Raw genomic sequence first — 23,910 nt, 5'->3', positions numbered from 1 at the left:
CATATATATATATATATATATATATATATATATATATATATATATATATATATATAATGAAAAACAAACAACATAAACAGATAAACAATAACAACTAAGCAGTAAATTGTCTATGGCATCGTAGCGTAATGGTTAGGGCGCTGGACTGAAATACATAAGGTCCGGGGTTTGAATCCCAACAACAGTCAAGTTACGCTGAAGAAGAGTAGGGCTCCGAAACACGCGTGTCCGTAAACTGTTTTTTAAAAAAATAATAAATAAATAAATAAAAAATACGTCCAAATAAAAAATGGGCAACTTTCTAAGAAAAACACCGGATCTCTAAGGCTAAAAACGTCAATCTTTATATCGTTTAAAAAATCAACAACAAACTACATAAACAGATAAAGGATAACAACTAAACAGTAAATTGTCTATGGCGTCATAGCGTAATGGGTTAGGGCGCTGGACTGAGGTCCGGGGTTCAATTCCCAACAACAGTCTAGCTACGCTGAAGAGGAATACGGCTCCGAAACACGCGTGTTTGTAGATTACTGTTTTTAAAAAAATTATATATATATATATATATATATATATATATATATATATATATATATATATATATATATATATATTGTGTTTGGTTTAGTTGTTCTGTAGATGACATTTTTTGTTTTTGTTTTTGACGTTACAGAACATGATTAAGTTTTGCAAAGGAAAAGGAAACAAACATTAACAACAATGTTTGGTGCATTTTATGTCAAGAAGCCAATATCTTCAGACAGCATGGTTTTGTATCACCAAATATTTTGTCGATCATGGAATTTATGCTGCTAAGCTTACAATCTATATATTAATACAATAGCGTGTGTGTTCGTTTGTGTGTCATGCTTACATCTGTTTTCTTCCGAGTGACTGTCGTTTGATTGTTATGAACTTCCATTTCGTGTAATAAATAATTTTACTAAGAATTATTCATAAGTTTTGGTTTCGGTTTCGATTATAGCTGAAGGAACTCAAGTTATATATATATATATATATATATATATATATATATATATATATATATATATTCTTCATAAGTTTTGGTTTCGGTTTCGATTCAAGTTGATGCACCCAAGTCATATGGATATATTTTTTTATTTTTGAAATCACAACTTTACAATATATAAGAATCGATAGAAAATTAACTCTATAATAATTTATACAAACTCTGCATAAATTAAAATATCATATTTAAGCGTATTTTATGCCCGGGCTATGCCGGGCGTCCTTAATAGCTTAGATAAATACTTTTTCAGTTTTAACAAAAAAGTTACAATGATATCAGGGCAACTTCATTTATGCAGAACATCCACAGTATGACAACATCAATAAATTACATATGAAAAAGTCCGCCGTGGAATTTCCACAGGTCTTGTTAGTGGTAATAAGTGTTACAAAATTTTTAAAAAAACTACCAAACAATAGTGATTACTGTTGCTATTGCTAATGATGATGATGACAATTATGGTAGTTGTATTGATGATGGTGAGGATTAGTGGACCGGGGAGGGCGTGGAACGATTAGTTGGACGAGATCTATAGGGAATTCCTTCTGAGCATAAAATAAGATCGATATTTGTAACATAATGATTCAGATATAATCTTCATCCGCCCCCCCCCGCACAAAAAAACAAAAACAAAAAAAAACGATTAAATAATAAAAGAGAGTCTTCATTAATAATTAACCTCTTCCAATAATGCGACAAAATCTACTCCTCTGGATCGAAAGCGTACAAGCGGACTAATGCCCGTACGCTTTTCAGTCTGGACTTGCGCTTGGATAATTTGCAGGTTCTAATAATTATGTACAAATTAAGATATGACAAATGTACAGCAAAACACAAAAACTGCTGATTATTTATTTGTGTGATATTTAGGCGCTCATTCGAGCAACCTGGGATTCTTATGTCAAGAACAACAAGAAGAAATCGATTTTAATTTAGACAACGGGAACGTTCTTATTTTTATTTATTTTTATTTTTCATTAAAAATCCTTGGGCTTTTTTTCTTTTTTTTTTTTTTACAAAGTAGTTACAACTAATCAGGCCCCGGAAGCCACTCGTGGATAAGGGTTAATGAGCGGGACAATATCATAGTAATCGGTTTGTAGTGGAAATTTGGTAAATTGGATTACTTAAGGGGACGACTTATCAAGAACTTGTTTAGGTTGGACTTGAAGACGACCATATTGTAGTCAGCTGGAAAGCAAGCGAATGGAACAGAGTTCCACGGGCGTGCAGTTATACGAAAGAAGCTTTGTTCATGGAATCTACGTTTAGGTTTAAGCACAGATAAAGAGTAGGGGAATTATTGATAGTGGTTTCAGTTAGACGAGTGTTTTTTGTAAAAGATTGGCAAGGGGTAAAAAAAAATAAAAGTTTTGTGACGTTTTTTTTTCAGACTAACAGGTCTAAATTTGGGAAGAATTTAATAATTTATTGATATATTTACTTTTCATTAACATATTTTTGGTAAACATTTGTTATTAAAAAACGCTTACTATAAAACAAAAAGATTACGATTTTGAATCTAAATATACTTTTTTTTTCTTTTAACGGAACGAATTTTGCTTTCTTTATTTTTGCATATACTATATTGAATCGTACTTTTTGTTTTAAATATACCCAAAAGTCTGAAAATAAAAGTTATTTATTTTTTACAAATATATTCAGAAGAAATAAACAGTAGGAGCAAGTTATTAAATTTGTCGTGCTTAAATTGTTTATGTTTAAATTTATTGTGCATAAATTTATCATGCATAAATTTATCATGCATAAATTTATTATGCATAAATTTGTAATGCATAAATTTATCGTGCATAAATATTACACAAATAGAGAATCAGCAGGAGCAATTGTCGTGCCTTTATTTGTCGTGTCTTAATTTCTTATGCCTTAATTTTTCGTACATGAACAGTAAAACTGCAGAATAGACGTTTATTTACAGTCAACAAATTCTAAAAAAAGATTAGTAAACATGTGACCAGTTGTATCAACGGTGCTTCTCGGCCTCCAGGATGGGATCAAGCCTATTGTACACTTTTATTTTGTCTTTAACCTCTGAAAATCAAATTCATCTTGGAATAACATTATCTACTCCCAAAACTTCACCCTTTCCTCATTTTCTACTTCATAAGACCCACTCCCATTTAGAGATCAGCCTCTTTGTTTTCAGTCCTAAATAAAACAGCAAACAGTGGGCAATTTATTCTCTAGAACGCATTGAGGGTATCTTTTTTTGTCTCTTTTTTATTTGTTTGTTTTTTTGTCATCTCGCTCCCCATTTCCAATGAATGTGTTCGGATATATATTTATGAATTTTGGTTAACTTTTAAGTAATATAACTCCTAGAGTAAATATGGTATTGTGGTAACTGCAATGACTCTAGCCAAAAGTAGGATAGATAAATATGTCCTAGTAGACAATGGACAACAAACAACTTCATTCCCTCCACCTGGTTACTTAAGCTGAGGATTTTTTTCCCCTCAGCACCAAAGTGAACAAAGTCTACTTCATTTTTGAAATGACTTGTCCCTGTTATCTCTGTTGAAAGTCCTGTGCAGTTCTAGGAGGTCCACTCTTCCAAGCTTTGCCTTCTATCTTTGAGAAAGAGTTACTTGATTGCTAATTATTTGAGGATGCGCTTCTGAGGAGGGGCACTTTAGCTTGCAGAAAAATGACTCGACAACCCTGTTAACATTCTCCAGTAGGGTCGCCTCAGCGATGAAAAAAATTAAACTGTAGCACTAACCCTAGGTGATTTAAACTGACTTCCTCCAAAGGAGAAAGTTTCATGGGAGTATGAAATTCACAAACGGTCTCCAGTCACATGTATAGCCCTGATAAGGGATATGACGACGTTAGGTTTTTGCAACTCTTGCAGAGAGGTGTCGATATCATCTTACATACAGTACCTGGTATTCCCAAATTGGTCACCCATCTGATACTGACCAGGCTTACCGTTGCTTAACTTCTGTCATCTAACGAGAACCGTGGTGTCAATTTAATTATATATATATATATATATATATATATATATATATATATATATATATATATATATATATACTGGACAGACTGTCGAGGTTTTCCAAGGTGTTGGGAAGCAGCTCTCCTTCAGATAACGTTTTAACAACTTTGTTAGCATAGGAGCTACTTCCGGTTGCACTTTTTTGAGCACTATGTTGTTAGGACCAGTTGCTGTGTTGGAATCTAGGTTATTAATAAGTCTGGAAATATCTTGGACAGATATATGGATGTCGCTCAGAGTATTTTTAGTTCGGGAAGAAAATTCAGTGGGTAGGCGGCGATTATCACACAGAGTTGAGTTTGATGCGAAGTTCTTATCTGATGTAATCACCCCAGGTCCGTTGATGATGGTTGGTATGGAAGATACACATCTGTTTGTTATGCACTAAAGCTCATGGGAACCTAGCCTCTTCTAAACTACTTTAGACTTGACAGATATGGTAAAAGACTCTCACAGTTTTTCTAGAACCTTTTTGCAATGATTGCTAGCAGACCTACAGGCGGTTTTAGTTTCTGGAAATCTATTTCGTTTAAATAAATTAAACTCGTGATTTCTATGTGTAATTGCAGCGGCATATGCAGGTGTGTAACACGGTTGACATCTTAAGACTAACGTTTGTTTTTACTAATGAGTCACCGTTTATAACGGCCAAAAGCCACTCAAGGATAAGAGCTAACAAAATGGACTGAAAGGATTGAAAATAATGAATAATATAAACAGAGTTTGATTATTATGGCGACGGTTTACATTGTTGACATTGGATTCGAAGACAAGCATGTTGTAATCTGCAGGGAAGTTGTCCAGAGGTAATGTATTCCACAGACGAGAAAATTTGTTGGAAAGAAACTCCGTTCGTGGGTATTTCTCGGAACGCTTTGCACCAGGTTAGGCTTATCCAAATCTCGGATGTTTTAGAGGAAGTCACGTGTTTTGGGAAAGAACCGACTGGTTCTGAGAATATGTCAGGTGACATATGTTGAAGAAATTCGAATGGTTCGTATCAGGAGACATCACGTTATGTTTGGATGTCATTTGTAAAAAAAAAAACTAGTGAATGAAAACACAAAACGAGAAAACCACAGAAGATGGAAATCTAACCTTTGTCTCATCATCACAATATTGTATCCCTGTATCTGCTTTATAAGTACTTGAATGAAATGTATTTTGATGAACTCATAACACTTGTGCCTCCTCAGGACACATACTCCCGACTTATCTGAAAAGCAGCAAAATCTCACCCCTTTACTGTTGAGTTCCCTAAATGCCGGAAAGCTTTCTACTCATAGTTTCTTCTCACGGAGTACTAGACTTTGGAATTCCCTCTCTATTGCCTGCTTCCCTGACTGTACTGATATATGTAGAATTTTAAATGTAATATAAACAAATATCTCGCTCATCTCCTTACAATCCCTGGTAAATATGATCCCAAATAGATTCTTCTTACGCCCTAGTGGCAATACGCTCTGTTTGCGGTGAAAAAAGTTTTTAAAAATGCGCCTGGCCAGATCTAGACTCTGGCATTAACTTTTTCGCCCTCTTTAACCGACATTAACTTGAAGACGTCTAGTTACGGAATTGTATAAGCTATACAAAAAAACTTTATTTCGTAATTTTTATAAAGACGAGTTATATGCGTTTTTTTTTCACTGTCGATAACATGGGTAAACAATACTACAATGCAATTTGCCAATTAAATTAATTGCAAAATATATTTAAATATCTTTCTCGGGTATCGATTTGTCTATTCTGTTGATATTTACGAATAAGACACATTTCTCAACGAATTTGGATTTAAATTGGGTGATCAATCTTTACTACGAACTGCTAGGGCATTTATCATTAAACTTATACGTTAAGCAAAAGATGAAGAGTGTGCAAACTATTGAAATTATATATTTCTAGAATTTCACTTTTTAAATGCCAAACAATTTGAATTAGAAATTGAAACGATAAAAATCGCGAACAAATTAAAAAAAAATATAAAGATGGATTACAAAGTGAAAATATAAAAAGAGCGTAGAAATTTAAAAAAATTAAAAAGGACGAAAAAATGGACAACATAAAAAGGGTGCGAAAAGATGAAAAGGGCGCAAACAATAGCAAATATAAAAGAGCGGAAAAAATAGAAACGGCAAAAAGCACAAAAAGTAAAAAAAACGATTAAAAGGGCACAGAAAATAGAAACTGTAAAAAGAGCGCAATAACTTGGAAATAAAAAGGAGCGCAAAACGTAGAAAAGATAGAAAGAGAGCGCAAAAAGTACAAACGATAGAAAAAGAGCGTAAAAAGCACAAAAGATAAAACGATCACGAAAACAGAAACTATGAAAAAGGAGTGCGAAAAAATAGAACAATAAACAGAACGTAAAAAATAGAAAAGATAAAAAGAGCAAAAAAGATGAAATGAACAGAAAAAAATTAGGATCAAAGAATTTCAAAATATAAAGAGTGCAGAAAAATGAAAATAAAGCACTAACAATTATAATCGAAGGATAAAAAGAGCATGTAAGAATTAAAAGATAAAAAAAACCACACGCTAATTGAAAATATAAATGAGAATGTATAAGCGGGCGCAATGTTTTTTTTTTGTTTTTTGTTTAAATAATTGGAAAGCGCAAAAGAATTGAAAAGTTGTAAAAAGAGGAAACTTGAAACGAGCGGGAAAATGGAAATATATTGAGAACATAAATTGTTATTAAATCCATAGAAAATATAAGAGTTATAAAATTATTTAAAAGTGCAACCTGAAAAAAAAAAAGAATATACAGAGAAAGTATCTATAAAATAATGTAAAAAGCGAAAACAGATTAAAAGAACGAAAATGAATCGCCAATATAGACAGAATACCCCTTCACATACATACGCCACAGAAAAGAATTAAAGAAATACAGATATCGCAAAACAAATGACAAGATGTACAAAAAGAACAGCAATTTCTTTTAAAATTGATACGATTCTGCACTTACCTAGATTGCAGTTCCAATCTTCAACTTGATGGACCACCAAACAGAACGATGAAATGTCCTTTATAAGACTCTCATTATAGAAAAGTAAAGAACGGTTCGAGTTTGCTGGATTATCGATAACGCAGGAGTTGACGCATTCATCATTGACTCGGAGATGATCTGATTCGTCAAATGGGGCTGAGCAGAAAACAACAACCGCGAAATTAAAAAAATAAATAAAAAAAAGAATGAAGTAATGAATATTGAATGAATCTCGCTATTGTTGTCATCTAGTTACTACGCCAAACGATTTCTACGTATAATAATTAAAAAAAAAAAAAAAAAAGGAGCCGGGATTCTGGTTGAACATGTTACGGCTTGCCGTCTGTCAATTGTATGGTCCGAGAGAAAACGCGAGTCGAAGCGTCAATGCCACAAATGTCAACAAATCGATCCATACGCAATAAAAATTAGATCGATACCGTTCATGTTTCTGGAAAGTTGGCGGTTTAGTGAGCAAATCTATCAACCATAATAATACGCGTCGAATCTGTTTCAATATTTCTCTATCTATCTATCTATCTATCTATCTATCTATCTATCTCTCTCTCCTTCTCTCTCTCTCTCTCTCTCTCTCTATATATATATATATATATATATATATATATAAATATATATATATATATATATATATATATCATCCTTATATAGTTAAATCCTCTTTTATAATTTAAAACTTTTAAGAAATCGGCTTATGCAAGTGCTACGTTTATTTCTATTTAACAATTTTACTTAATTTTTTTTTATCTACTCTTTATATAAATGAATTCTCTTTTGTAATTATAAACGTTTTAGAGGTCGGATTATGTAGGTGCTAAGTCTGCGATAGGTTAAAGTTAGTTTCTTTTATTTCCGGGAACTTAAACTGCATTCTTTATTTTTATATTTGCATTTTTTATTCAAAGCTTCTTAATATATATATATATATATGAGTCATCAATTGGTGCACACTTGTATGACAATAAAGCATGTGGTGAAGCATATTCGGACGGCTGTTTCCGCATTGTACACAACATCTCAATATCCTGGAGGCTAATACGCAGACCATCGCTCTATAAACAAAAAGAATTGTCGCATAAGTTAGACCTTTTTAAAGAGAGTATTGCCAGGACCGCTGCGCAGAAGATGGGTTCTCTCTATCGTGCTAGAAAGCTACTAACGCTCGAAAGTATCCTATATTCGCCCATGTATAGAGTATTGTTGTCATATTTTGGCTGGTGCATCTGCTATTAGTCTCTCGCTCCTAGACAAGGTTCAAAAGAGAGTCGCCAATCTGATAGGTCCTGAACAGTAATCTAAACTTCAGCCTCTGTCCCATCGATGAAATGTTTCATCCAGCTGTCTGTTCTACAAGTACTTTAACGGTGAATGCTCTGGCAAACTGCAAGCACTTGTGCCCCCCTCGACGTAAATACCTCCGACAAACCCGACAAGCAGCTAAATCTCACTTCTTCACAGTAAAGACGCCTAGATGTAAGAGAGCCTTCTACTCCAGTAGTTTCTTCCCCAGAACTGCTAGACATTGGAACTGCCTTCTGGGTCCCTGCTTCCCAAACTGTACTGACACGCAGAAGCTCAAGTGTAACGTGAACCGACATCTTGCTGCCCAACTCCCTACACAGTACCCCTGATGCTTATGTCCCTGATAGTAGCCCCCTACAACAAAGTGGCAATGTGCCTTGTTTTTTTTTTGTTTTTTTGTTTTTTTACACAGTGATCACCACTTATCAAGGCCCGGAAGTCACTCAGGGATAAGGGTTATTGCAAGTACATTACGTTAGTGTGGAAATTTGATGAAGTGTTTACTTAAGGGGGCGGTTCATTAGGAATTTGTTTGGGGTGAAAATGTAATAAAAAAGAGCTCTAACTATATATATATATATATATATATTTATATATATATATATGTGTGTGTGTGTGTGTATATATGTATATATATGTGTGTGTGTGTGTGTGTATGTGTGTGTGTGTGAATATGCGTACATTGCGTGAATATCCGTTGTTTCTGCACTTATTTGCAGACAAGGGGATTTTTCTCCCGCCTCGAGTTCTGAATTATGGACGACATATAACGAGTGATTCATTTATTTAATTTTCCCCGTGTGGTTTTATTCTTTGGCTTCACCCTCACTCCTTGCCTCCATTTTCAATTTTGTGTACATTGTTTTATTTTAATCGTTATTTATCGATGTTATCTCTTCAAAATGAGTCGGTCAAAAGGTTCCTCAACGTTTTTTTTGTTTTATTATTCGTATTATTTTTTTTTATTAAGACTTTTAGTCGATTAGTCTTTTGACAATTTTTGGTTATTCCGTCAGTTCCCCCCCCCCCCCATTGATCTTCTATATAATTCTAATAATGACTGCACTTATCCTTTTTGAAAACTCTAATGAAATTTCGTCCTACTAAACACCTTTATATATATATATATATATATATATATATATATATATATATATATATATATATATATATATGACAATTTAGAATTAAATTCTGTAGATTACAAATTTTTACGACAAATTTATTATTCAATAGGGAATACAAAAATTTAAAGTTATTTCTTTAATCCGTGGATTTTCAAGGAATGGCTCATCTCATCAGAGGAGATGTTTTAGCAAAATTCTATTTATAGGCATCCGTAAATATTACTATTTAGCATCTAGATTTAAAACTGAATTGTTTGCATGAAAAGTTTAAAAGAAGGCAAGATTAAACAGGATATTCATCGGTGCAGTTAGGTTTAATGAAGAAAAATAGAGGCTCAGTCGTGAGATCCAAGACAATACAGAATGGTATCATCCAGACTATGGATTTATGGATTTTACTCTACCTCGACTTATGGATTACATCATATACATACATATGAACATTAACAAACTCTCCATTTTATATATACGTTGGTCTCTACCAAACCACTCTATCAGTTTTGGATCTATATATTGAAACTTGATATATGAGTTACTATTAACGAAAAGAACAGGAGTTGTCTATTGACTTTAGTCCTTTAAATACCAAGGCTGTAGAAAAATAATCATCAGTGGTGCATTATTTCATTTAGCGTGTCTTAGGAAAAAATAGTCTGACGACACCCAGCCCTCTACAGGCTTCAAAACACATACTGCACGTGATATAACCAAATAGTCATCTATTTTAGTACGGACCAGGCTCAGCGTTGCTTAACTTCTGTGATCTAACAGGAACCGGTGTGTCAACCTGATTTTTTTTTTACATGGTGGTCACCACTTATCAAGGCCCGGAAGCCACTCAGGGATAAGGGTTATTGCAAGTACAGTACGTTAGTGTGGAGATTTGATGAAGTGTTTACTTAAGGGGGCGGTTCATTAGGAATTTGTTAACGTTGGACTTGAAGACATCCAAGTTGTAGTCAGGTGGGAAGCAGGCAGACGGAACAGAGTTCCACAGGCGTGCAGTTCTAAGAACGAAGCTTTGTTCATGGAATCCACGTTTTGATTTAGGCACAGATAAAGAGTGGGGGAAATTTTTCACAGTGGATTCAGCTAGACGGGTGTTTTTCGTGAAAGATTGGCGAGGGGGGACCAGAGATTGGAGTTCAGAGGAGCACCTGCCATGGAAATAACGATAAAACAAGGATAGGCTCGCGACATCTCTTCTGTGGGAGAGAGGTTGCAGGGTAGAGAAAAGGGCATCCCCACTAAGCCACGAAGTCTATTTTGTACTCTGTCAAGGCAGGATAGGCTGTTTTTAGCAGCTCCTGCCCAGATATGGCAGCAGTATTCCATCCTCGGACGTATTTGGCTTTTATATGACATTATGCAATATATCTAATTATGTAATACATCACATAACATAGCAAATTTAAACATACCAGTTTAAAACAAACAATATGAGAAACTCAAAACGTAACAAACCCCCATTTCAACCAATTGGCAACAATACTACAGGGAGAAAAACAGACGCAGAAATTCGATTTGGTTCAATCCTCCTTACAGCATGCACATTTTTAGTAATATATCTAAATATTTTTTTGTTTTTACTTGTTTTACCCCCAAACAAGGCATATTGCCATTTAAAACGTAAGGGGCTACTATTTGGAATCCTATCTAGTGAGGAGGTTGATTTTGCTGTTTGTCGTGTTAGTTAAGGGCGCAAAAGCGCTATGAGTTAATCAGAGCACATTTCGTTAAAGTATTTGTAAAACAAACACAGGAATGCGATATTGCAACGATGGGACAAATGTTGGATCGTGGCCGACAGTTCGAGACTTATCCAGTTTGAACGACTAATGGTAGATGCACCAGTCAGATGTTGCAACAATACTCCATGAATTGGCGAATTGTGGTTTTATTTATATTTTCGAACTCAGTAGTAATTTTTGCAATGTCCTCAATGTATTTGTTCTAATTCATATTACCTGTGAATGTAAGGCGGAGGGGTGTGAAAGATGAGTTTTCAGGTTGGGTGTTATTTGTCATGACAAGCGTTGGTTGAGAAGGTTTTGTTATAGTTGTTAAAGGAACGGGGCTTAGTTTTAGTAGTATTAAATGTTACCAATCGTTTACGGCTGCATTTCACTGCAGACTGAAGGTCGTTTTTCATTGCTTTGGAAATTTGTATATTCGTTTATCTCTCATGTCTATTATATAGCATGGTTTCCTTAGCAAATATGCATATCTCAGACACAATTCTATCAAGAAGGTCATTTATGAATATCATGAATAATATATGTCCAAATATCGACCCCTGGGGACATCTGCATTAATATCATGCGGGTGACCGAATTGTAGAAAAGAACTTCCCGATGTGATAATAAACGAGGTATAATTATCAATACAAATATTGTTAAATTGTCATTTTCAACATTCCATAGTAAACATTGTTAAATTGTCATTTTTAACATTCCATAATAAACATTGCTAAATTGTCATTTTCAGCATTCCATAGTATCAACTATTGTAGCTTCTAAAATAAACAAGATAAGAATAGTGAAAGGAATTTTCTTCAGCAGCTTCATGCAGAATTCCAATGTTATTGTATAAACATAAATGAATAAGAATTTTTTAATTTCGGATGTCGTGTATGAGGGCAGCGTTGTTGAAAGAAATAGGACCAGAACATGCATTTGGTCAACTGCGTGTAGTGCCAAGAATAGGCCCAGAAACCATATATTCTCTTTCAGAGTATCTAACACTGATTCTACAAAAATACCAACTACTCTAGCTTAGTGTATCAAAGAATTACGCAGCAATGACACACAATTCGAGTTGAAATGGTCTGTTTTCTGTAAAACAGAGAAATACAAATAAAGTGAATTCAAAAGATGCAATCCTTACACCTTGGAATTCTTTCATATAATTTATTTAGCTAACAATAAGCAAGAAATACTCTAGAATTGCTTGCACTGGTCTAGATATGTGCTTTAAAGCTACAAACCAGATTAATCGGTGTTCAATATAAATGTTTTAAACAGAAGTTTATATAACGTCAAAATTAGTGATTGTAAAAAATGTCACATGTATACAAATTCGCGCTTTTAGTATTAGATGGAGTTATTAAATATCTATAGATAAAAATTTAACATGGATGTGTTGAAGATATAATCTAGAGTATGATGGTCAGATAAATTACATATAAAGATCTAGATTAGGCAATTAGTATCAAAGTAGAAACGTACGAAGCTGTTTATGTAATTTAATACTTTCAATTTAATGAAATAGCAATATTTTTTATGGATGTAATAAACGAAAGGCGGTATTTATTTTATTAGCTGATTCTTATACTAGTTAAATACTCTGTTAAAAAAATTCTATAAAATTTTACTCTGATAAAAACTATAAAATTTTACTCTGATAAAAAAAATTATAAAATTTTACTCTGATAAAAAAAAAACTATAAAATTTTACTCCCATAAAAACTATAAAATAAAAACTTATTTAACTGATTTAATTCAATGGGAAACATGTATTCCTTGTTTTTCTTTTACTATAAACACTTACAATGTCTTCTGACCCTCTCTAGCATAGGGGTATGAATTTATGACGAAATTTTAGACTTGTTTTCGATTAATAAAGAATATAACTCAATCACTTATTACCCTTAATTTGTTATCGATTTTCGTTTTAATTATCATTAATTGTAAAATAAAAGAAACAATATACCTCGAAATTGACTCGGACCCTTTAAAATAAATTTAACTAGCAGGGGCATCCGACGTTGTCCTAGATTGAATGATAATGTCACCGAAATCAGTAAAATCGACCGTTTTTTAATCAAATCGATTGATTGCTTACTCCAGTTGGGGACCCAGCATGGTGTACCAGTAGAAAGCTTTACGTGCTTCACCGCAGTGATTTAGTCCATAATACATTGAAGTCTACATTGCACTGTAGAAAATCTATTATTGACTTTATAAAATTACTAGCTGGGGTACCCGGCGTTGCCCGGTTGTGTAGAGGTGGTGTAGTAAGGATCCCCGAGGTGAGGGGGTATCAAAAAGTGGTAGTAGGAGAGGGAGAATCAAAACAACAGTAGGTAGCCAGAGTGGAGAGATATGTTTAAAAAGTGGCAGTAGGCAGGCAGGCTCGAACCCGTAACGCAAAGGAGGAAAACAAGGCATAAAACCTTAACATCTAAGCTGATGCGCCCATCGCGAAACCGGAAGTCGTTAGCAATGGAATGAAGGAGACAATGACTTGCTAAAACATTAATGAAAAAAAACGACTCCACCTTGTAGAAAACTGCCCAGTTGAGGGTGAAGGAATTAATGCTTTTCGCCAATTTTTCGGTATTTGAAGAGACTGGGCTTTAAAACGATACTGATTTTGTCACGTTACAACGCGTCTGTTGGAAGATTTTGTGAGACATACAAAACACACACACATACACACACATTTCGCCTTTTATATAATAGATTATTTAAATATTGGTCAACTCCTATTTCGATCAACTAAATTGGTTTCAACATTACACAAAAACAACTTCCTTTTCTTAAACCATATTTTAGTAAAAAAAACCCATAAAAACCATTCCATAAGAGCCAGAGAGACCCCATTATTTTATTATACCACACCTGTTCAAGCTGAAACACACTTATCACAATATTCTTATGTGGATCTATATTAAAAAACCTTGTTAAACTTGGTGATATATTTCCATTCTATGGAGGTCTGGTGCGGACGCAAACCTCATAATTGTAGGTTCTCTTTGTATATTTATATATTTGTAGAGATTAATCGAAAACAAATAGTAGATTTCAGTTGTGGAGTTATACGTGCGGAGATTTCGTTATATAATACTCCAAGACCATAAAATTTTAGTGTATAGTGTATCAGTTGTGAATAGAAAATTTTATATCTAATTATACATTGACTTATTATATAGTATTTTATTTAAAAGATGTAACAACTCTGGTTTAGTAATTTATGTTTTCTCTTTTAACTTTTAACGTCGATAAGGTTTTAATACATCCATTAAACTCTACGAGTTTATGTTTTAATGGCTCTCTTTAATGCGTTGTACTTTTGTATCTCTATTAACTCTAAATCTCATATTTTATATAATATATGTATATTGATAAAGAATATTTTTATACATATTTTATACATGTTATTAACTATTAACTTTTCGAGCAGTTTCTTTTTTATGGCCTTATTTCATAAAATGAGATAGCAGCCTTTTCTGAGTAGCAATTTCAATGTCTTTCTTCGAGAGATAATACAAACGATGAGAGTTGATTATTTTCTTTTGTTATGTATGTTTTTTTATGAGAACTTTGGGGTTCTTGATAGATGAAAGATCCGGGATTGACATACTAATGTTTTGAAAAAATGAATTGAATGATATCTTGTTTGCTTTCAATAAAATCCCCCCAATTATCCCCCTTTCATGCTTTTATTCTCTCTGTTTCTCTTTTCGGGAGAGCGGTGAATTGGTAACAACAGTAGTCGCTGAAGCGACGAGACTTCTACGGGAACCTGTCATAAAAAAACGTCGCTCATCTTCTTATGTTTTTTACGATTTTGAACACCAGTAAATTCATCATAACTTTTGTTTTACTGAACGAAAATTGATTTCTTTTTTTCACAATATAGCTGAGAAGGTGATCTACAAACTGTAATAATTGTTTTGAATTTGGTCGAAAAATGAGAGGAGTGAAGCTTTAAAGCAAATCTAAATGACTAAACCTGCCACTTAACCATATAGTCAAACACGGTAGTGTTTGAATATATATATATATATATATATATATATATATATATATATATATATATATATATATATATATATAAATATATAACTTTCGAACTCCTCAATTTAGCGTTCACAGGGAACATGACTTGGAACAGATATATTGAGATCATTTCCAGGGCCGCTCTGAAGAAGGTGGGCTCTCTATACCTTGCTATGTATGGAGTATTGTTGTCACATTTGGGCTAGTGCATCTGCTACTAGTCTCTCGCTCCTGGACAGTGTTCAAAAGAGAGTCGCCAATCTGATATGTCCTGAAGTGTCATCCAAGCTTAAACCTCTGTCCCATCAGATGAAATGTTGCATCCCTTTGTCTGTTCTACAAGTATTTTGATGGTGGATGCTCTGATGAACTACAAGCATTTGTACCCCCTCGACGTAAATATCCCCAACAAACGACAAGCAGCAAATCCCCGACCCTAGAGATCACTAGACATAAGAAGGTCTTCGATTCTAATAGTTTCTTCCAGACTAGCTTGACTCTGGAACTCCCTTCCGTGTTCCTGTTTTCCTTACTGTACTGACATGCAGAAGTTTAAGTGTAATGTGAAGAAACATCTTGCTGCTCAACTCCCTACATCGTATCCCTACAACTTATGTCCCCAATAGTAGCCCCCTGTATTAAAGTGGCACTGTGTCTTGTTTGGGGTGAAAATGGAATATATATATATATATATATATATATATATATATATATATATATATATATATATATATATTGAGAGAGAGCGAGAGGAGAAGAAAAGAGAGAGAGAGGGGGGAGAGTATATAGTAGCGGGTTAAAATAGATGTAAAGATATATATATATATATATATATATATATATATATATATATATATATATATATATATATATATATATATATAAAAGTTAATGAAAAAAAAGATCAAACAATTTTATATTCCGGTCTAGCTTTATCGATTATTTAGTCGTTCTTTTGTTGGGAGTTCAACACGAGAGTAAGGAATTAATGGGCCATAAAATTGCAAGATACAGCAAAAACAAAATAAATAAGTAAATAAATAAAGGGTCTACATTATGTGAAGGGACAAGATCTTTTTTGATTTATCAATAATTCTGTGCATTTTTTGGCCTATACCATCGCCATTCGGATTGATGCTGGAGGCGAAACGGACAAGAAGGGCGATTGGGCAAAAATGGTCCGATGAGACTGCAACAATGCTGGCGTTTGTTAAAACAGCCATTGTTACCAAAAGAGCAGTACGAGTCCGAGGTACTCACTGCCCATTAGTAAAATGTCATTCGATATTCATTCACACACACACACACACACACACACACACACACACACACACACACGTATATATATATATATATATATATATATATATATATATATATATAGTCGCACTCTCTCTACCATCTCAAAATTCTAGAAATTATATATATTAAGAATCTGAGACCTTCTCTTTGCCAACAAAAAGGATATCTCTTAGGGCTTGATCTAGTTTCTATTTGATAATTAGTTTCCTCTCCCCCTTTTTTTCCTGCTTTTTATTCTTCGATTCATCGTTCCCCCCTTTTTAAACGTAATTATTAAGCTCGATTTTAGCTCTGATGAGCGAGCTTCGAAACCGGTCAGCTGACGTTTTAATTTTTTTTTTTTTTTTAAATTTCGCAATATAAAATAAAGAATGTTTTCGAACAGGTTTAAAATGATTTTTTACATATATATATATATATATATATATATATATATATATATATATATATATATATATATATAATGTTTGTATCGATTAGTTTCCTAGATGTAAATCCAATGAAACACACGTGATTATTAAAGAGTGTTCGATGTATAACACAGTTGATATATACTTTATTTAATATACAAACATTACTGGTTACATATGTGTATACATGTTTCAGTGGGATCTTAATTCAAGGATAACATCTCATCTGACCAAATAAAAATTAATATTGAAGCGGGAGTTAAAATTACATTAGTTTTATAAGATATTTGGATGTAGTTAACGTTTTAGAAAAAAGTGGGGGCTATACTTTGTGAATGGTTTTTTGGAGGGAGGTGTGGTGAATAAAGGAAGTAAGGATGAGGGATGAAGGAAATATGATTTCTTATGGTTAAGCTGTTGCAGTAGAGAGGTTTTAGTATTCTTTTAACTTGGCGGTTGTTTATTGGCATAAGCTTTCGCGTTGATCTGAAGTAATATTATACTCTTATCGTCGCTACTTCCCTATCTAGTTTTTTTTTATTATTTTCTGGTGGCGACTTCATTTTCCTATTGACAAGTTTTATTTATTTATTGTTTTTTTTTTAATCCTATTCCTCGCTTTTCATCCTTCATTTATTTCTAGTTTTCATTTTATTTATTTATTAAATAATATTCATAAATAAGCAAATAAATAAATAAAGGATTAGAAAACGAGAAAAAAATAACGAATAAAAATAGAGGAATAGAATAAAAAAATAATTAAATGACTTTAATAATGAATGAATAAATAAATGAATAAATAAATAAAACTTGTCAAAAGAAAAAGGAAGTTGTCACTCGAAAAGAAAAAAAACAACTATAAAAACATAAGATGGGGAAGTAGCGACAATAAGTGCAGAATATTACTTCAAATCAAAGCTAAAAATTAGGCCAATAAATAACCGCCAAGTTAAAAGAATATAACACCTCTCACCTGCGACAGCTTAACAACATGAAATCGTACTTCCCCATCTTCTCCCTCACCCTACCTCAGCCTTCATGACACCTCCCTCCAAAACCTCTATTGGTCACATTCACAAAGTATACAACTCACTTTCTTCGAGAACGTTTACCACACACAAATATGTTATAAAATTAATGTAATGTTTACTCCCGTTTGAATATCGATTCTTATTTGGTCTGATGAGGAATTGGGATTCCACTGAAACATGTATGCACATATATAACCAATAATGTTTGTATAATAAACCGAATATATATATTGTAACGAGTGATGTAACCCACTTTCCGGTTTACGACATCCGGTTGCGCATGCGTGCATAAACATTAACCCATAACAACGTAAACAAATAAACACAAATCGCTTCTTTTGCAGATTTTGACCTGCGCACTGAAATATTAACGTTATTATTTCGAAATTATTATTTAACATGGGAAGAGTGGGAGTGTTTTGCAACTATTCTTTATTACAACTATACTGTCGCTCTTTTCTTACAACTAAACAAATTTAACCCGTTGACAAACATAAGAACAATTGTAGTAAAGCCAAGACTACTACTACTACTACTACTACTACTACTACTACTCTCTATCCGTCCCTTTTCCTTCATTCCTTTTTTATTTTTGTTTACATTTCTAGATACAAAATAGTTGTGTGAGAACGGTGAATTTGTTGACACATTTACTAATCTGTTTCAATAATAGTTTTATTTTATTTATTTAGGTTTTATTTTTTTGCTTCAGGTTTTATTATTATTTTTTTTTTTTTTAGATTTTAAGTTTCTATAACTTGGTTGAAGGATTCCAATATGGAGGTTTCATTCTTATATTTCTCATCGGTAGGTCCATGTGCGTTTTTGCTGCTAAATGACTTTCGTCGGCGTTCGATTCGTAGGAAAATCATGTTTAATGTTCGATTTTTCAGCGATTATTCGGAAAAATAGGTAACTTTACACGAATAGGGAGGATTTTTTTTTCATGTTTGAGTGATCCGCCCGAATGCCATTAACCCGGAATAATCAATGCAACCATAAAACGTATCGTTTTACTGTGTACGTTTTCAGCGTCCCAATTGTTCTTTTGTTTGTTTGTTTTTTTCACGTTTAAATTATCCAAATAAATAATTGTTAATATTGTCTGCTTTTTTTTACAGCGTTCATTTGTGTATTACGTTTAAGTTATTTTAACGCATTTTTTTTTTTTTACAAATAATCTACTTTGACCCGTTGACAGCCATAAGAGCATTTTACAACAGCGATTTTACCCACGTCCTTTCTTTCTTTCTTTTTTTTACCCACGTCCTTTCTTTCTTTCTTTCTTTTACCCACGTCCTTTCTTTCTTTCTTTCTTATTTACATTTTCTTTTCCATTTTTTAATAACCTCTGAACCTTTTTATCTATACTCTTAATATAAATAAATAAATCCGAAAACATTTTTTTTGTAATTTTTCGTTGCAAATACAAAAAACCTTTTCGCCCATAACACGTTCATTAAAATACACCATAATACGTTTCTGACATCCCAAATCGGTACAATAACTGCATAAACAGACGTTCTTTCCATCAATACTTTTTTATAGTTGTTTATTTTTGAAGCATAATCTCCTGTTGTTGGAGTTCGATTTGTAGGAAAATTATGTTCAATTTTCGATTTTTGAGCGATTATTCGGAAAAATAGGTAATTTTACACGATTAGGAAATTTTTTTCCCCATGTTTGAGTAAACCATCCGGATGCCATTAATCCGGAAATATTTTTTTTTTTACATCTTTTATTTCCGTTACAAATAATCAACGCGAACGTGAAACGTCTTCGGGCCGGGATCAAAGTGTAGTATCTGTTCTGCAGATGCTGCACTTAAGATAAGTTGTACCAGTCAATGGAGGGAAAACCCTCTATACTGGGAAAATTATTATTTTTGGTAACCAGAGTGCCCCCTTTTTGCCTACTTTTAGGGGAGCTGGTATTTACCCCACATTGAAACGGCCTTGTGCCTAATTTTATTTGGTGGAGAAGCAAATAAATACAATAAAACCTATTATTTTACTGTGTACGTTTTCAGTGTACCAATTGTTTTTTTTCTTTTCGCGTTTACATTATCCAAATAAACAATTTTTAATACTTTCTGCTTTTTTTTTACATCGTTCATTTCTGTATTACGTTCAAGTTATATTAACGCATTTTTTTAACAAATAAAACTACTTTAACACATTGACAACCATAAGAGCATTTTACAACGGCGATTTACCCACAGCCTAGCTTTTTTATTTTTACATTTTCTTTTCCGTTTTTTAATACACTTAGATCCTTTTTTATCTACGCTCTTAACATAAATAAATAAATCCGAAAACATGTTTTTTTAATTTTCCGTTACAAATACAAAAAACCGTTTTTGCCCATAAAATGTTCATTAAAATACAACACTATAATACGTTTCTGGCGTCCTAAATTGATATAATAACTGCATAAACACACGTTCTTTCCATCAATACTTTTTATAATTGTTTATTTTTGAAACATAATTTCTAATCTTATCCCAAAGCTATAAGATAATCATTTTTTAATGTAACAACACCCAAAACAATTTCATTGATCAATTTGCGTAATTTACACACAAAAAAATTATTTAGACAATTGGACAGAGTTATCCCCCTTTCACTATTAATAACCATTGAACTAATGCGACCCTTTATAATTAGAGGGCGTGATTAAAATATTTTTTTCTTCTTTCAATTTTTTAAAAGTCGTCTGCTTACATTCTTATTGCCTATTTTCCAGTAGCTGATGAACCTTACCATAGCTTGGCATACTCCTGTATTTTATCTGCACACGCCAAACGGAAATTCGGATTGGTAAATGCATACGTTCCTATTACATTAAATAGTGTTTTCTGTTGTTGTTGTTGTTGTTGTTGTTTTAACAGCAAATACTTGAATCTATTCGGTCATATTTTTTACTCATGTTAAATCCATTTTTTTAACAAATTTAATATTTTTAAATTCTTCAGAAGTTGTTAAACAAAGCTGTAAAAAAATATTTTACATTCTTTGTAGAATTTTACTAATATGGCACACAGCCATGTGAAAAGTAAAAGACCCAAAATCAACGACGAAAATAATGTGGATCAGCAACAAGCCGGTCCCTCTTGCATGCCACAACTTATTGAAACTGAGCAACAAAGACAAATTCGACTGATTCGTTCTAGAGAAACGTATGGACTTCAGAGAGCTTCTGAAACAAGTGAACAAAGAGAAATTCGCTGTCAAAAACAAAGGGGAAAAATTTATAGATATCGAAATTTAGAAACGTCTCAGTTGAGAGCAAACCGACTGAGCAACGAAAGAATGAGAATAAAAGAGACCAGAAATAATGAAACAATAAAGAGGAGAGAAGAGAGATTGAGCAGCCAGAGAGAAAGAGTTAAACAAACACGAAATGAAGAGACACTGCAACAGGGAGAAGATAGACTGAACAGCCAGAGAATTAGAGCTGGACAAAGACGAGGTAGTGAGACAGCACAGCAAAGGGAAGAGAGACTGAGTAGTCAACGAATAAAAGGTGAACGAAAGCGAGGAACGAAACAACAGACTTGCTTTGCGAAATGGTCAAAATAATTTACGGTTTAGAGCAAACTTATGGGGAAATGTTGGAAATTTGAATAAGTTATTTTCTCATCGCAAAGCAAAACTTTTTGTTGGAGAAACTGCAAATTTTTATTGCATGAATGGCAAGGTCAGATTTACAAAGTTTCACAAGTTGCCACATGAACTCCATTATTTATTTGCTGGTCAAGGTGAAGAAGCTCGCCACTTCAGAAGGCACCTGCGACAATAGCATATTTCAAATGACATCTTTTGTTTGCAAAGAAATAAATCCACAACACGGATGGAATACATCTATAGTTATTCAAGGACATATCCATCACTATATTGGATCATTATTACCTGAGCCAGACAATCAAGCTCAGTTTATTCAGATACACTTTCCTGACAAAGAATATAGTATTGATGTTCGAATGAATATGTACCAGAACATTGAGTTACGTCGGAATACCAGAGAAAATATTGAATATATTCTACGACGTGATAATACCTATGTGACTGCATTTCAACAAGCTAAGGACATGATATACAACATAACTAATGCAGTTATTGTTATAGATCCTATGAGGAAGCCGATTAATGAGCACGAAAGGCGATACAATAATCAGATGTTTAATGAAGTAGGAATTATTATTCAAAATATCAGTGAACAGCAAACAACATCACGCCATATAGTATTGAGAGAAAGAGGTGGAGAGCTTCAGACAATATCGGAATATCATCGATCATATGATCCACTACAGTATGTACTGTTTTCCCCTGATGGTGAGGATGGCTGGCATCCCGAGATGACAATGACAAATAACCAAAAATTAACTGCTATGCGTTATTATGCCTACCGCATTATGATCCGTGACGATGAATTTAGCCAAATATTAAGAGGTGGAAGACTGTTTCAGCAGTATGTTGTGGATATGGCAGGAAAAATTGAAGTAGATCGTTTGAACTAAATTAGATTGAATCAAGCCTCTCTTAGATCTACAACATACAGAGGCTTCGTGGATGCCTTACATGATAATGATGATCTTAGTAACATAGGCAGAAAAGTTATTTTGTCATCAACATTTGTTGGTGGTCCACGATATATAATGGAGAGACGGCAAGATGTTATGACGTATGTTAGAAAATATGGGACTGCAACTTACTTCATCACCATGACATGCAATCCAAACTGGCCTATGTTTAAAGATAATCTTATTGAGAACCAATTTCCTCACGATCGGCCTGACATAATTACAAGAATTTTTGATCTAAAAAGAAAGCTTTTCATTAAATATTTAACAGGAACACAAGGTCTGTTGGGTAATTGTTTTTCCTACGTTCTAAGTGTTGAATACCAGAAAAGAGGTTTACCACACCTACATTGCCTGCTATCGATGGAAGAAGAATCTAAACCTAGACCCCAGAATTATGATGATTTTGTTCAAGCTGAAATACCAAGTAAAGTCGAAGATCCAGAAGGACATGAATTAGTATTAACGCATGTGATACATGGACCAAACTGCAATAGTACATCTCTGTGCTGGAAAAATGGGATCTATTCAAAGAGGTACCCAACAGCAAATAGTGATGAAACAAGATGTGGACATGATTCATACCCTATTTATAGGCGGAGGTCACCAGAAATGGGAGGTCATCAAGGCTATAAAGAAGGTAGAAATGAAGCTATAACTTCAAAATCGGCTGTACCTTACAACATGACTCTATTGAAATTATTTAATTGTCACTTAAATGTAGAAATATGCACTTCTGTAAAATCCATTAAATATGTAATTAAATATACATTAAAGGGAAGCGATCAGGCAGTTTTCAGTGTAAGCAAAGACGAAATTAAGCAATACTTGACAGGAAGATATATTGGACCATCAGAAGCAGTTTCGATGATACGAGGATTTCCAATTCATTTCATAAAACCTGCAGTAGTTCGTCTTCAGATACATCTCCCTGATCAACATATGATCTATATTCAAAGGACAAGCAACAGACACCTTAATGAAAATGCTTCTTTCACAACTCTAACAGAGTTTTTCAATATTTGCCAGAATGATGAATTTGCCAGAACACTCTATTACTCGGATGTGCCAAAATACTATGTGTGGCATAATAAGAAATGGCAATGAAGAAATGTGGGTAAAAGAATAGTTGATCATCCAGGAGTTTTTTAAGCGAATATTCTTGGTCGTATGTACATAGTCTCACCAAATAGTGGTAAATTGTACTTTTTGCGGCTAAATTCTTTTGAATCTTTGCGAACTCTAGCAGGTCATATATGTTCATTATTTAAAACTGCTTGCAAAGAAAGAGGATTACCGCTTCATGACAACCACTGG

General features: G+C 33.4%; 1 long non-coding RNA gene across 1 annotated transcript in view; it reads right to left on the bottom strand.

Annotated features, from left to right (window-relative positions):
* The window catches only part of LOC145298643 (uncharacterized), a 76,021-nt gene that overhangs the window by 22,397 nt on the left and 29,714 nt on the right, over positions 1-23,910 (bottom strand). Inside the window, exon 2 of the long non-coding RNA XR_013870922.1 lies at positions 7,018-7,194. This is a non-coding gene — a long non-coding RNA (uncharacterized LOC145298643). The remainder of the gene's footprint in view (positions 1-7,017; positions 7,195-23,910) is intronic.

This window comes from Euprymna scolopes, chromosome 2 (genome assembly GCF_053919585.1).
Source record: "Euprymna scolopes isolate OS-2025 chromosome 2, ASM5391958v1, whole genome shotgun sequence".
Lineage (NCBI taxonomy): Eukaryota > Metazoa > Mollusca > Cephalopoda > Sepiida > Sepiolidae > Euprymna > Euprymna scolopes.
Note: the sequence above shows the minus strand (reverse complement) of the source record. Positions and strands in the feature narration are given on the sequence as shown.